Genomic DNA, 10,404 nt, shown 5'->3' with positions numbered 1-10,404 from the left:
TTTAAGTGAGCACGAGAGAAAGAGAAAACATGAGTGGCCTTAAGTGAGAAATAGTGTCAGGGACACTAGGGTGTCACAGGGTGTCAGTGTTTGTGGCAGAGACGGTGTGTGGTCGCCGTCCACGGACTGTTTGTTTTGGAGAGACAGTATTTGAAGAATTGAAGTCTGCATGTCACAATTAGAAGCAATATTGCAGAGGCTTCTGGTGTCAATATTGTGAAATAATTTGGGATCAAATGAGAAAATACAAACGAAAGGCTCTTATCCAAGCACAGATGAATCCATTTTAAAAGATTATAGTTTTGCAGTGATAGAGGTGACTGAAGTCAGTGCAGGGTGGTGAGCAAGAGCAGAATGAGTACGGAAAAGTTATGTCCAAAAGTTGGTGTAAATCACTTTCGATTTCAAATTGAAATCAAATAAATAAATACATGTATATTTCTTAGTTCCTTAACTTGTAGAAAGTTAAGAACTAAGAAGTTTCCATGAAATTAAAGACTGTTTTCGTTCAAGAAAATGATTCTATCAAATAACCTTGCCGATATTGCTTTAAAAAGACGGCCGGGTGAAGGTGTACCAGACATAACCGGGAGGAAGTGAGGAGGGCAGTAGAGCGTCGGAGAGATAGAGGGAGGAGGAATGTGCTGGCTGGGCTCCAAAACATAACACATAATTCATGCTCATTCACAAGTCATCACATCCACCTGAGCTGAGAGGGTCAAATATGACTGAACCGTAGCAGGTCACAGCCACGACAGGATTATTTTTCATGAAAAAATGTAATTTTATTTCTTGTTTTACTGTACATTTTAAGTGTATGCAAACTATATTAGAGGCGGAACATAAATTAAAATTGATCTTTTATCACAGCATTAAAACGGTAGCACAATTCTTTAGGGACTGACAGTGACTCAGGCTGCAGAGGCACGGATGAGCTAAGTCGGGAAAGACGTCCTCTCGTGACCTCAAAACTAACCATCACGAATAGCAGCTACGTGATGAACATTACTATGAATAACTAATATTTAGGTAGAACCACGAGACTAGAGAAGTGGTTCCTTTGATAAAATGCTTGAACTAACTAGTTCTTTGGCTGTTAACATGCAGTTGGGAAAACTCTCCCACACGCAGGTACTAAAGAGCACATCTTGCAAAGCTCAGCTCCACTATCGCACGATCACTTAACATAACAGAAATAGCTGCGAGTAGCAGATCCCAATTATTCCAGATTTAACAGTGTGGATGTGTGACCTGCTGCTGAGAAAGTTTAATTATAATTTGCTCTAACGAGAAAACTCTCCGGTGCCCTGCCCCCTGCATCTGTTCCCAGAGAAACAGATTGTTCTAGCAGCTTTCCCCAAAACCTCCTCACAGCTGCACACAGCCACCATGAGTGCTCCACAAGTAGAAACCTGAGAGGGAAGCCGACGTTAGACAGAACTCCATGTGGAGTCAATGAGACAGAGACAAGTTTTGCATGTTCGGGCTGTAAAGAGGAGAAAGGATTTGTTGCTTGGAGGAGCACCAGGCGGTGGTTGTGGGACGGGTGTTGCTCTCACGCAACACCACAATAGGCTGGCAGCAGACATAGGAAACAAGGACCATCAAATCAAAAGCACAAAGAGGAAGAGTTGATGCTCTGTTCCGTTAAATGTTGCACTGGAGAGACGTAAAACATAAAATATACAACCTCTGAAATATCATTTTCAGAGAACAGGTTTATTTGAAATAAATCACAGCTGACAATATTTAGAGGAGAGAGTGCCATCTAGTGGACTAGGAAACATGGACGCTGTTTCATGACACCTCATCACTACTATTCATCCCAAAAAAAACAACTCCTTGTTCAGTACCATCACATTTTCTACCGAGGAACCTTGTCTTCAACAACGCCAGTGAGATGTCAACAGTAGGCAGGAAGGGAGGAGGTCAAAGCTTGTATGTTACTTGATAGTAGTACACAGTAGTACGTTGGTAAATGCTCAGGTGGAATATCAACAAGACTCTTCAAGATTCTGCAGCAGAACTCCAAACATCCCATCTGAGCTGGGACGGGCCTCCAGAGCTGGAAATGAGTTACATAACAAACCAGATGGAATGGAAATGGGAGATGGAGTGCACCAACTTTGCCCACTTCGCCAGAGGGAGAAGACTCAGCAGAGTCCCACCATCTTTAAGTGATTTTCCTCCCAAACACGAGCGAGTGAGTCACTCCGGCCGAAGGCTCGTGGAAACTCTATAAACTAACATGAAGACAGAGAGAACTGCCAAGTTCACTCTCCATTTTGAACGAAGTTTTGGGGCCCCCAAACCAAGTCTGTTGTTATTTTCATAGCAATAAACAGCACAAGACAGCGCCATCTCACATATTTACAGGCTTTACACATCTGTTCCTCATTGTGAGACTTTGTAACGGGCTTGCAGAACAAATAGTCACCAGCCCTTCCTATTTAAAACACCTTCCAGTATGGCGGCCATTTTGTGACTTGATCGACATTTAAAATTTGAGTATGATGCAAGTACGTGAGACTCAATAGCTGCAGGAAAAATAGCACAAAAAAAAGAAAGTCTGTGTGGTAACAACCATAAAATATAATTTATATAATAATGTATATATATAATTACATTTATTTATAATTTTGTTTTTTTTTATTATTGAAATAAATAAATGACAAAAAAACAGAAAAAAAAATCACAAATATAAAAAATGTCCAGGCCCAGACCCACAACCGCAATTCCAAAAAAGATCAGCTACATTAAAGACACACAACCAGAGTAACACCCTCCTTACTACCACACCACTCCCAAATGAAAAAGCATGCTGATAGAAGGAAGGAGTTTGTTTAGATTGCAATGATGAATCCAGTCATATTTACACATATTTAAGGGTTGAGATTGAAGTAACACCAATTGTTTTGTACATACTACTCGCACTTTTAGTAGACTGCTTCTCATTCGTCAAGTAAAGACCATTAAATGCGCTTGAATCCTCAGAAAGCCGGCGCTGATATCCTCTCCTTTTTAGGAAGAAAACTCCAGACAATAGTTTTATCTCGACACATCCAAACCGGCAGCATTCCAAGTTATCCATACTGCTCACTGGGAGTGGAATGCATTTAAAAACAGGTGGTGTGTTTACAGTCTCCGTGGCTACAAACTTCAGCAGTGAAACCAAGCAATGACGAATAGATCACACACAACTTCCCTTTCGAAATATTTAATGACCTTCATGAATTTGACTCAAAAATGACTCAAACCACAACCATAATTTCCTGTTTTCACCAGCGCGAGTGTGTCTGTAGTTTTTATATCACTGGATCTTTGTCAGAGTATTCATTTGTTTGGGGCGCACAGTTGTAGTCTGCAGCATTAAAGGTGGATTATGTCAACACATTGTTCACAGAGATGGACTGTCTGAGCCAACAAGTGCCACACCCAAACTCAGAGGTGTGGTTAAGTCACCTGTGGTGAATTCACCCATGAACCAGCAGTCTTTTGACTTTCAACTCATCCAGTCAACAGCCATTGACAATGTCCACACCGTTTACATTTGGGATGACGGCGCATGTTCAAATGATAGTTGGAGTGATGCCAAATCTCAGCTCTAAAGCAGATGAGGGTTTCTTAAAGTTATTTAACCTTTTGGTGATTTAGCAAGAATTAAAAACAAAAAAGAATTTGGATGTTGGTATTCTTTTCACTTTTGTAATTTTTTTGTAATGGAATGCTCTGGAACTCACAAGCACAGGGTTGTACCAGTCAAAACAACAAATAGAAGAGTGCAGATAAATAACACAAATAGATGTTAATCCTGTTCTGTGACTCAGGTTGTACTTTCACTTTGGTGATCGAGCAAGTATGAAACTCAAGCACAAATAAACAAACAAAATAAAATTACTTTCCTGAACTTTTCAGAGCAAATTCACAAACAACAACAGACTTAGAAGTTAAATTTGAGCAAGTGATGATCTATAATATGGATGGCAACATCAAAAAAGCTCTCAGAATAATTTAAATTGTGTATAATTCTAAAGCACAACTTTGGAGAAGGTTATAAGAAATGATCTTGCTGCTTTCAGCTGTTTTTGTCTACACTGAGGAACATTCTACAGCTACTGGCACTGTGGAAAAGATGTGTCAGAGCAGGGAAATAACAGTGAGACAACAATGTAAAATGGTCAGAAAGCTTTGCAGGGACCAACAATCCTCCACCACAGAACTGTGGTTAGACTTTGGAGCAGATGCTAATGTGGTGTATTGTTCCACTATGTATAAAAACATTTATATGCAGTTATATGAGGGAAAGAGGTTGCTGGTGACTAATGAAGTCAAAAAAAGGGCTAATAATGAATGATGGCCTGATCTGAATCCCATTATTACATGTGCCTGAAGATATAAATACAATAACAGGCTTACCTCAAACAACCGCCAGACATAGGTCCTTCATCCGGTCCAGGCACTTGCTGGCATGGTCAGTCAGATGCCACTTGGAGTGGACCACCTGACTGGACCAAGTGCCAGGTTTCTTGCCTGGCCGAGCTAGAAACACCACAGCTCTGTGGCCCAAAGTGTGCAGTTTCTCCAGCTGAAAAAAAAAAATGAAATCGCCATATGTTATGCCATAAATTTGAAAAATGCAATTACTGATGTCAAACATACCAGCATTTGTGCCTCGTCCATCACACGTGAGGCGGTGTTGTTTTTTCTTTGGTTTTTCAACCATTCCTCTTTTTTTTTCTCAAAATTTTTCAGTCGTTTTGCCAGCCTCTGTCGCCTGGGTTGCTCTGCTTGGCAAATTTTGCAGCTCTTGCAAGCTACTGCAATAACTGCATTGCAGTTATTGCAGTGCTTATTAGTGGATCCGTGTGGCATCTTGAACTGGAAAAAAAACAAAACATTTGTACCATGTATGATCCACATATCATTTTGCCACACACACACGTACATATATTAGACCTAATCCCTTTCAGGTGACATAATCAATTCATTTAATAATTTAAAATGAAGTTGTTTAGCCATAATGTAATGTAAGCAATCACTTGTAGAGTACTGCAATGGCGACGTTTGTTCTTCTTTATGTTACCGCGGAGTATTGCGGTTACAGCATCCACTGTAAACCGCGAATTTGACAGTTACAAACATGAAAGCGATGGTTGCCCGAAATGATGGCAAACACTTCATATATTTCGCCATATATGACCCCTTGCGTGATCATTTCTTACCTTTCAATATTTAGAGCAAGTTCGTCGCTTGAAACTTCTTCCTCCCAGCAGTCTACGCGCGCACGATGGGCTTTTACCCACAATTCCTTCATTTCTACTGTTCGAAATGTAAAATAAAAAAAAATAAAAAAAAGACATATCACCTTAAAACGTAACATACCTTCACATTTTCAAAATGCATAGTGTCAACACCTTAAACGAGGGAATCACACTCAAATAAATGTTTGCTTTAAATCTCGTTGTATAGGTTCTCTGTCATCAATAGCTCGTTCTCATGCGTTTTTTTGCACATGAGAAATGAAGTATTATGTCTTTTCAAATATATTAAATATTATGAGTATAATTTGACACTAAGCTTGAAACATGAATGTCTTAATATTCATTCATACAATAATCATCTTCAAATGAGTCTGATGGGCTGATACAGCCAATGCCCTGGCCCTTGCCACATCCTATGAAAGATGCAAATGTTGTCTTCTATATTGGTTGAAAACCTCAAGACTGGAAGATCAATAGATAAATTGTCAGACTTGTGAAAATTACATTTAGTGAGAAGGTGCCAGTGTTATCAAGGACCATATTTCAAAGATAGGTGAGAAAGGAATTTGTGTGTCAATTGTGTATGTGCTATGCAAAGGAGATATTCCAGCTATCTTCTTTGGTGTGGCTTTCTGTTGTTTTAAAGCTTAACAAATATAACCAAATTAGAGAGATACAATATGCGATTACGTCTTCTTCTTCTTTCTCTTTGGTTTTCTCCCTTCACTGGTGGATCATCTTCCTCCATCTCCCCCTGTCCTCTGCTTCCTCTTCTCTCAAACCTACAAACCTCCTCCTTCACCACCTTCATCAATCTCCTCTGTGGCCTTTCTCTCCACCTTCTGCCTGGCAGTTCCAACCTCAACATCTTCCTACCAATGTACTGGCTCTCTCTCTCCTCTGTACATGTCCAAACCATCTCCATCTAGCCTCTCTGACTTGGTCTCCTAAACACCTGAGCACATGTCCTGTCCCTCTGATCCTATCCATCCTGCTCACTCCCAGAGAGAAGCTCAGCATCTTCATCTCTGCTACCTCCAGCTCTGCCTCCTGTCTTTTCCTCTGTGCCACCGTTTCCAAACCAGCCAACATTGGTAACACTGATAGACCATTGTTTCATGTCAATTTGTCACCAAACTTGCTACTGTGTTTGTCTTTCATTGTTTAATTGTTTTTTTTGCCCCTTCCCTCCATGCCCAGTTGCCTTCCCAAGTCGGGGAGAGTAGAAGAGAATTCCCATCTCAGCAATTGTCAGATCCTCCCATCAAAAGGGCGCCAACAAGCTCAACAAACATAGTGAGGCCTAACAAATACATGACGCCTGTTGGCCCTTTTCATTCAGACATGAACTCAGAGATAAATGAGATGACTTCCCTTCCTATCCAGAAGTAGTCAGAAAGATACGGTGGCACATCCAGATGATAAATAATAAGATGTCTTCTCGGGTTAAAATTATTGAACTCTTCCTTTAACTCAAAAGTAGGATCTGTGACTTGTGCACTCTTAGTGCCTTTGTCAGCAGTATTCAGGATGTAATCCAGGTTATGATATTTCTACCTGTTCTAAGCTAACTTCGATGAGAAGCATTTACTGATGACCTTACCCATTTAGGTGGCCAGGGGCCATGGAAACCCCTAATTCTAACCCTAATAACATTCAGAAATAAGTAAGGTAATGCATTGCAACACCTGCTCATACCATTTGACTCATTATTCCTGCAACAAAACATCAGTCTCATTCATCGTACTGCTTTGGTTTACCAAGTCTGTGTGTTCCTATGTGTACTTGCACATGATTGAATAACATACATAAGCATTGTACAGACAATTTTAGTGGCAAAAGAAAGTCAGTGAAGTGAGTGAACATAGCCTGTTAATTGACTTTATTGAGGCTGCATGAAAAGCCGTATTTCACTGCCCTACCAACAAATCTCAAATTAATAATTCATAATTTACATAAAAAGCATCAGCATCTACTTCAAAATAGTAATAGTACATAACTCAGGAAAAGAGTCAATTGCAGGACAGTTTATTTTAACATTTCACATTCATACTGCAGGCCAGGTAATTACAACAGTTTTCCTAATTTTTTAATGAGGGAGGTCAAAGTTCAGAAGAGGAGCTACAATCCTAGTGTTCTTCATCTTCGGTGGAGGAGCTGCTATCATGGGGTTCTTCATCACCAGTGGACGAATCATCGAGAGACAAGGCTTGCGATCCAAAAACATGTTGGTACGTTGAGCGAGCTGCACCCTGCTGAGCTTGAATTGCTGACAGTCTTCTCTTCAGCAGACAGAGTAGCCCCTCACGTCCTCTCCCAGTCAATGCATCTGTGCCGCCTGACAGTGACATTACAATAAGTTAGACTACTAACCTAGTATATCAGTACAAGTAGCAAATAGAACTGTACTTTGCTGAGTGATCCCTTCTGAAAGCTGGGAGGAAATCTCTTCAATATTTCCAGCCATATTCCTCATGTACTCCCAGTGCTGCTTGACTTCACGGACAACAATGACCTCCTCTTCCTTCAGGCGGTTCAGCAGCATTACCTTGTCGAAGACCTTTTTTTTCTTAAACATATCACCATGACCTGCAAATCATCATATACATTTTTTATAGTGGTGAACTACTTCCCACAGTGTCTGTGTACTTTCAGAGGTGGGTTCTATTACACTGCATACTCATCTCCTCCTAATGACACCAGGCAATTTCTCCCATGGGACAGAATTATATAGAAGAGTGTCTCTTTCAGTTTTCAAAAGTAAAAAGGAAGTTGTCTCTGGAGCTTGTCTGATCCAATCACAGCAACCTCGGTCAAACCTGTAATTGCTTCATCTAAAGCCTTTACAATGTAATTAAAAATAGCCTATAGATATGAAGACAACTGAACACATCCTAGATGTACTTACATTCCCAAGGCCAGGAATAGTTTTCCTCAGCCAGGAGCTTGTTGGGAGAAGGGAGTTTGCCAATGGCCTGGATGGTAAGGATGTCTGTGCGGGCTGAATGCACAATGGACACACGTTTATGTTACTAGTTGATTTGTACAACTTTAGCTGTAACTTTTTTTTCACACAAAAAAAAATGTACTTACCAGCTTTTGACATGTACTTGGAACATAGGGCTGCTCAAGAAAGGAAACTGTTCACCTGTTCAACTTCCTCCCCTATTGTTGTTCCTGCTCCCTCTTGGTTCCGTCCACCCCATTCCAACTGAAAGAAATATGCATGTTACCATTTGGACGAGGACGGAGAGAAATAATGTGAAATTAAAGCCCCTGACAATCATTACCTTACACATCCATGAATGTGCTTTAGCGTGCATGATGGAGAGAAAGGGCTGCATGTTCAACAGGACCTGTAACTCAGGACAGTGGCCAACAACCCTCTGCAAATATGGCCAATATTTGCATACCACATCAGAGCAAAAAAACTGAACATTGTGTGAAACAAGCTGTTTCTGGAGATATAAAGGATAGGCAAATATCTCCCCACGGAACATGTTCAGTCCCTTCAGCAAAATGCCATGACGACACACTGCAACCTCGACCCGTTCCTCATCTACTTTACTCGCAGACTTGTTGGAGGACTCTCGTGCAGCCACCCATTCGCTTCCACCACACCTGCCTTTCCCAGGATTCTGTTCAAGATGAAGGAAAACAGATGTAGACAGAGCAAAGCGTGCAGTGAAATTTAAATAAACTTTACATGTCCTGTTGATGCCCTGATGTGGTTGACGAAGGAGGTCACCTCGGTGTCGTTGGCCAAGAAGACACCTTCGAAAAAGCCATTTGGTCTAAAAGACATAAAGCAGGGGTGACCTTTATCAAGGTTCCATGTATTGCATGCCGTAGAAACAACTTATACATACCCTGAATGGCTCTTAAAGCGATAAAGCTTGCGGTTCCCATCCACTGAGACAGCTAACATTGAGGGTGTGCAGGCTGGGCACCGAAACTGATCGACTTCAGACAGCCTCTCAACTTCAAATTTTGCGTACGACCATTCCAGGAATGATTTTTGTATGGTGTCGCCACATAAACTCTTTCAATTCTGCAGGCAATTAGTCCAATGATGTACTAACCCGACCAAAGAGTTTTGTGCGCTGCTCAAGCATACCAACGAAAGCTTGTCGTTACATTCCTGGTGCAGTAATCTTGAGCTCTTCGTATGTAGCGAACAAATCCACTGTGTACAGCGTCTCAAAATGGACTGTAGCTGGCCAGTAGCCACTTTCAATCAGCTCACTAATACCGACATCCAAAGCTTTCCCACAGGAGCAGCTGACAGTTGGGAGGGACACATTGTATCGACCTAAAATATGTACATAACAAAATTTTCTAACAGAAAATAGAAAATATAATTCATACACAAGGAACTCACCATTCATTCCAATCAGAATTACTTGCTTTCCTGCAGAAAAGGTTGTTTGCCCAGAGCAGCAGTCATAGCATGGATGCATTACTGGCAAAATGCAGGAAACGAACATAATTTAAAAGAGGTTGTGTGTGTATATATATATATATATATATATATATATATATATATATATATATATATATATATATATATATATATATATATATATATATATATATATACACACAATATTGGTGGCATATATTATCTCAGTACAGACCTCTTTCATGGAAGGAGAATTTTCCTCCCTTCTCTTCCCTGATGTGAGTGGTTGGTGGCAGTGGCCTGTAGAATCCCTCTATCATGGATGATCTATTATGGAAAACCATGGAATTGTGGATGGAAACATCACAGGCTGCACAGTGAAGTGGTCTAGGCAAACAATCCTGACATTTCACAACAGCAGTCTTAGATCTGCAGCGGTGACAAGTTCCCTCTACAGGCTTCTCAGACTGTAACATCTGATTAACCATATACGGCCTTAACACAGTCCACTTTTCCAGAGTTGAAGCTTTCCTGTCTTTCCAGTGTGAAGGTGTTGGGTCTATGGCAGGTCCCAAAAGGTCCTGCACCTCTTGAATGAGGGATCCTAGAAAACAGGGTAAGGTAACCAAATGTAGCAGCAATAAGACAAACATGGAAAGAAGAGGGTAAATAAACTGCTGCTAAAATATATATCTTGAACGGTCTCAGTCACGTGCTGATGTCCACTTGTAGATGGAGCAC

General features: G+C 40.7%; 1 long non-coding RNA gene across 1 annotated transcript; it reads right to left on the bottom strand.

Moving 5' to 3' along the window:
• Positions 1-9,209: 9,209 nt before the first annotated feature.
• LOC128759522 (uncharacterized) lies at positions 9,210-9,693 on the bottom strand. The gene is made up of 3 exons (XR_008414592.1): positions 9,643-9,693; positions 9,379-9,573; positions 9,210-9,312 (listed from the first exon to the last, which is right to left on the bottom strand). It is a non-coding gene; the product is annotated as an uncharacterized LOC128759522 (long non-coding RNA).
• Between the last annotated feature and the right edge of the window lie 711 nt (positions 9,694-10,404).

This window comes from Synchiropus splendidus, chromosome 5 (genome assembly GCF_027744825.2).
Source record: "Synchiropus splendidus isolate RoL2022-P1 chromosome 5, RoL_Sspl_1.0, whole genome shotgun sequence".
NCBI classification, from domain to species: Eukaryota; Metazoa; Chordata; class Actinopteri; order Syngnathiformes; family Callionymidae; genus Synchiropus; species Synchiropus splendidus.
Note: the sequence above shows the minus strand (reverse complement) of the source record. Positions and strands in the feature narration are given on the sequence as shown.